The following is a 6000-nucleotide window of genomic DNA, read 5'->3' as shown; positions in this document are numbered from 1 at the left end:
GGGTGGGGTTGTTAGGCTAAACTAGATTCAGGATGGACGCAGGCCTAAAACCAGGGCAGGTGTTCCATTCGGGGTTGGATGCAAAAGATCGGGGGGGGTGGCGATTTTGGTGGGGAAGCGGGTGCCGTTTGAGGCATTGAGCATCGTGGCAGACAATGGAGGTAGGTATGTGATGGTGAGCGGTAAGCTGCAGGGGGTGCGGGTGGTCTTGGTAAATGTATACGCCCCGAATTGTATACGCCCCGGTGCATGTTGGGCCGGATCCCAGACTTGGAGACAGGGGGCTTGATAATGGGAGGGGACTTCAACACGGTGCTAGATCCGGCATTAGATCGCTCTAGGTCTAGGACGGGCAGGAGGCAGGCGGCGGCCAAAGTGCTGAGGGGGTTTATGGCCCAGATGGGAGGAGTGGATCCGTGGTGGTTTGCGAGGCTGGGGGCCAGGGAATTCTCATTCTTCTCCCATGTTCATAAGGCCTACTCTCGGATTGACTTTTTTGTAATGAGCAGGGCGCTGATTCCGAGGGTGGAGGACAGGGAGTATTCGGCGATAGCCATCTCTGACCATGCCCCGCATTGGGTGGACCTCGAGTTGGGGGAGGAGAGGGACCAGCGCCCGCTGTGGCGCTTGGAGGTGGGGTTGTTGGCGGACGAGGAGGTGAGCGGGCGGGTCTGGGGGTGTATAGAAAGGTACCTGGAGGCCAATGATATTGGGGAGGTGCAGGTAGGGGTGGTCTGGGAGGAGCTGAAGACGGTGATCAGGGGTGAGTTGATCTCCATTAGGGTCCACAGAGAGGGGAAAGAGAGGAGGGAGAGGGAGAGGCTAGTGGGGGAGATGGTAAGGGTGGATAGGAGGTATTCAGAGGCCCCCGAGGAGGGACTACTCAAGGAGCGACGAAGCCTCCAGGCCGAGTTCGACCTGTTGACCACCAGGAAGGTGGAGGTGCAGTGGAGGAAGGCGCAAGGGGCGGTGTACGAGTACGGAGAGAAGGCTAGCCGGATGCTGGCACACCAGCTTCGGAAGCGGGATGCAGCGAGGGAGATCGGGGGAGTTAGGGATGGAGGAGGGAGCATGGTGCGAAGTGCAGTGGGTATTAATAGGGTCTTTAGGAACTTTTACGAGGGACTTGTATCGGTCTGAGCCCCCATCGGAGGAGGGGGGATGGGTCACTTTCTGGACCGGCTGAGGATCCCGAGGGTAGAGGAGGGGCAGGTGGCGGGGCTGGGGGCGCCGGTTGGGTTGGAGGCACTGGTCAAGGGACTGGGGAGTGTGCAGGTGTGATGAACGGTTACTGCCTTATATTCATGTAGGTGATGTCCCCTTTAAGACCAGGCTTGGAACCCTGGGGACTCCGCCTCTGGCTCCGCCCATCTGGGAGCCATACATAAAGGCCTGCCTCATGGTCTGTATAGCAGGCAGCTCTCGTCTAAATCTGTAGCATAGTTATTAGCCTAATAAAGCCTTCTTTACAGTTTAATCTCTAAGCATCATTATTGAGGGTACCTCAATTTATTAGGCTAAACTAGATTCAGGATGGACGCAGGCCTAAAACCAGAGAAGCTCAATCTGGAAGCACGAACGCCGGAGGCAAAGGAAATTTTTAAATACTGGCTGCGGTGCTTCGAGGCCTACCTGGACTCCGCAGAGACTCCCATCCTGGGGCCACGCAAGCTGCGTCTACTCCACGCCCGGGTGAGTCACAGAATCTCCGCCACGCTCGAAAAGGTGACGATTTATGAGGAAGCGATTGAGTTGCTCCGCAAGCGGTTTGTCAAACCCGTCAATGAGGTGCACGCCCGGCATCTGCTCTCTACCTGCCGGCAGCGCTCGGGGGAAATCGCTCGACGAGTTTGTTGAGAAACTTACCGCGCTGGCCAGGGACTGTGACCATCAGGATGTGACAGGGGAAGTCCATATGAACCTGCACATCAGAGATTCTTTCGTGTCCGGCATCCACTCGACCTACATCCGGCAGCGACTGCTCGAAAACGGGGCAAAAGACCTCCAGGAGACGCTAACGCTCGCCTCCTCGCTGGAGGTGGCCCGACATAACTTGGGTACGTACCCCGCGGACTCTGCCAGCCCCCCCCGGACTTCCACAGACTCGCCCGTATTACAGGCCTGCGCCACGCGGCGACCCGCTCACCATGGGGGCACACCTTGCTACTTCTGCGGGCAGGGCCAGCACCCACGCCCACGCTGCCCAGCCCGCTCCGCGATCTGCCGCGACTGCGGGACGAAAGGGCACTTTGCGAGGGTCTGCCTGGCCAGACCCAGGGGCCAGAAAAACAAAGAACAGCCGGCCCGAAAATCAGGCTCTCAGGCCCGCAGGCCTCGCAATGCTGCTGCGCACCGACCCGACACGTCCTCTTCTGACGCGTCATCAGCCTCGTGCGAATCATGGGAGCGGCCATCTGGTCGGCGGCCATCTTCTTGACCCGGCACGTGCGACCAACGGCAGCGGCCATTTTAAGACTCCGACTACCGCGACTGGGTGCGATCACCCTCGATCAAACTCGGCCAAAACACCTGCAGAACTCCATGATGCAGGTCCAGGTCAACGGGCACGACACTGCATGCCTCTTCGACTCCGGGAGCACGGAGAGCTTTATCCACCCTGAAACGGTAAGGCGCTGCTCCCTACGCACCCATCCCACATCCCAAACCATAGCCCTCGCATCTGGGTCCCACTCGGTACAAATCACGGGGTACTGTATTGCGGATCTCTCGATCCAGGGTGCCAAATACACCCGTTTCAAATTTCATATCCTCCCTCACCTCTGTGCCCCCCTGCTGCTCGGACTGGATTTCCAGTGCAGCCACCGAAGCCTGACACTGAAGTTCGGCGGACCCTTGCCCCCCCTCACGGTGTGCTGCCTTGCGACACTGAAAGTCGCACCTTCCTCGCTATTCGCTAACCTCACTCCTGACTGTAAGCCCGTCGCCACCAGGAGCCGGCGCTACAGTGCCCAAGATGTGGCTTTTATCAAGTCAGAGGTCCAGCGTTTACTGGGAGAGGGGGTCATCGAGGCACGGTCGACCTCAAATCTGCCTACCTCCAGCTCCCCATCCGACCAAAAGACCGCCCCTATACTGCCTTCGAAGCAGCCGGCCGGCTCTTCCACTTCCTCAGGGTCCCCTTTGGTGTCACAAATGGGGTCTCCGTCTTTCAAAGGGCGATGGACCAAATGGTGGACCAGTACGGTTTGCGGGCTACATACCCGTACTTGGACAATGTCACCATCTGCGGCCATGATCAGCAGGACCATGACGCTAACCTCAAAAAGTTCCTCCAGACCGCCCGAGCCCTTAACCTGACCTATAACGAGGGCAAATGCGTTTTCCACACCACCCGGCTAGCCATCCTCGGCTATGTCGTGGAAGACGGGGTCCTAGGTCCCGACCCCGACCGCATGCGCCCCCTTAAGGAACTCCCTCTCCCCCGCAGCCTCAAGGCCCTCAAACGGTGCTTGGGGCTTTTCTCCTATTACGCCCGGTGGGTCCCCAAGTATGCGGACAAAGCCCGCCCACTCCTAAAGACCACCACTTTTCCCCTCTCGGCTGAGGCTCAATTGGCCTTCAACCGCATCAAGGCCGACATCATCAAGGCCGTCATGCACGCGGTGGACGAAACCATCCCTTTCCAGGTAGAGAGCGATGCATCAGACATCGCCCTGGCTGCTACCCTCAATCAAGGAGGCAGACCAGTAGCGTTCTTCTCCCGAACCCTCACCGCCTCCGAGATTCGACACTCTGCAGTCGAAAAGGAGGCACAAGCCATTGTGGAGGCTGTGCGGTGCTGGAGACACTACCTCGCCGGTAGGAGGTTTACCCTCGTCGCCGACCAACGGTCGGTCGCCTATATGTTTGATAACACGCAACGGGGCAAAATAAAAAACGATAAAATTTTGAGGTGGAGGATCGAACTCTCCACCTACTCGTACGATATCAAGTATCGTCCAGGGGAGCTCAACGAGCCCCCAGATGCCCTGTCCCGCGGCACATGCGCCAACGCGCAGGAGGACCGCCTGCAAGCCATCCACAATGACCTCTGCCACCCGGGGGTTACCCGGCTCGTCCATTTCATCAAGTCCCGCAACCTACCTTACTCAACCAAGGAGGTCAAGGCCATGGTCAGGGCCTGCCAGGTCTGTGCGGAGTGCAAACCGCACTTCTATCGGCCAGACAAGGTTCGGCTCGTAAAGGCCTCGGGCCCCTTTGAGCGACTGAGCGTGGACTTCAAGGGGCCCCTCCCGTCCACCAACCATTATGCCTATTTCCTCACCGTGATCGATGAGTTCTCCCGTTTCCCATTCACCATCCCCTGCACCGACATGACCTCGGCCACGGTGATTAAGGCACTGCACAGCATCTTCACCCTGTTCGGTTTCCCTGCTTATATCCACAGCGACCGGGGTACATCGTTCATGAGCGATGAACTGCGTCAGTATCTGCTCAGCAAAGGCATCGCCTCGAGCAGAACGACCAGCTATAACCCACGGGGAAACGGGCAGGTGGAGAGGGAGAACGCGACCGTGTGGAAGGCTGTCCTTCTGGCCCTGCGGTCGAGAAATCTCCCAACCACCCGCTGGCAGGAGGTCCTACCCGATGCCCTACACTCCATTAGGTCACTCCTCTGCTCGGCCACAAATGAGACCCCTCATGAGCGATTGTTTCTCTTCCCCAGGAAGTCTACCTCCGGGGTCTCGCTTCCACCTTGGCTGACGGCTCCGGGACCTGTTCTTCTCCGGAGGCACGCGAGGAGCCATAAAACGGACCCCCTAGTTGAAAAGGTCCAACTGCTCCACGCCAACCCCAGTTACGCCTACGTGGAGTACTCCAACGGCAGGCAAGATACGGTTTCCCTCCGGGATCTGGCGCCCGCTGGATCCTCCACCACAGACGCTCCTTCCCGCGCCGCTCCCCTGCAGGACCCGTCGCCCCCTACAACACACCCCCTTCCGGCCCTACCACCCGTTGGTGAGCTCCTACCGTGCGCCCCCCCCGTTACACACCCCGCCGGCGCTGGCTCCGCTACCCCCGGCCCTGCCGAGTTCCTCTGCCCCGACCCGGACCGAAGCTCCGACCGCTGTGCTCCCGGATGTGCCCTCAACCGGGACGTCCGTGCCCGCCGCACCACCGCCCGAAATGAGGAGATCGAGGAGGACGATCCAGCCGCCGAGACGGATGGACTTATGATGGCACTTCACCCCCGCCGGACTCCTTTTTAAACAGGGGGTGAATGTGATGAACGGTTACTGCCTTATCATCAAGTAAGGTGATGTCCCCTTTAAGACCAGGCTTGGAACCCTGGGGACTCCGCCTCTGGCTCCGCCCATCTGGGAGCCATACATAAAGGCCTGCCTCATGGTCTGTATAGCAGTCAGCTCTCGTCCAAATCTGTAGCATTGTTATTAGCCTAATAAAGCCTTCTTTACAGTTTAATCTCTAAGCATCATTATTGAGGGTACCTCAGCAGGCGGGGAAGGCACCGGAGCCAGATGGGTTCCCGGTGGAATTCTATAGGAAGTACGTGGACGTGTTGGGTCTGCTGCTGGTAAGGACTTTCAACGAGGCAAAGGAGAGGGGGTCCTGCCCCCGAAGATGTTAGGGGGGTGATTTCTCTAATTCTGAAGCCGGACAAGGACCCTGTACTGTGCGGATCGTATAGGCCGATTTCACTCCTTAATGTGGATGCGAAACTGCTAGCAAAGGTATTGGCCATGAGGATTGAGGACTGTGTTCCAGGCGTCATACACGAGGATCAGAAGGGTTTTGTGAAAGGAAGGCAGCTGAATACCAACTACCGTAGGCTCCTGAATGTAATTATGATGCCAGCGGTGGAGGGGGAGGCGGAGATAGTGGCGGCTATGGACACGGAGAAGGCCTTTGATAGGGTGGAGTGGGGTACCTGTGGGAGGTGTTGAGGAGGTTTGGGTTCGGGGAGGGGTTCGTCAGCTGGGTGAGGTTACTGTACAAGGCCCCAGTGGCGAGTGTGGC

This window comes from Scyliorhinus torazame, chromosome 21 (assembly GCF_047496885.1).
Source record: "Scyliorhinus torazame isolate Kashiwa2021f chromosome 21, sScyTor2.1, whole genome shotgun sequence".
In the NCBI taxonomy this organism is placed as follows: Eukaryota; Metazoa; Chordata; class Chondrichthyes; order Carcharhiniformes; family Scyliorhinidae; genus Scyliorhinus; species Scyliorhinus torazame.
This window is presented reverse-complemented; position numbering follows the sequence as displayed.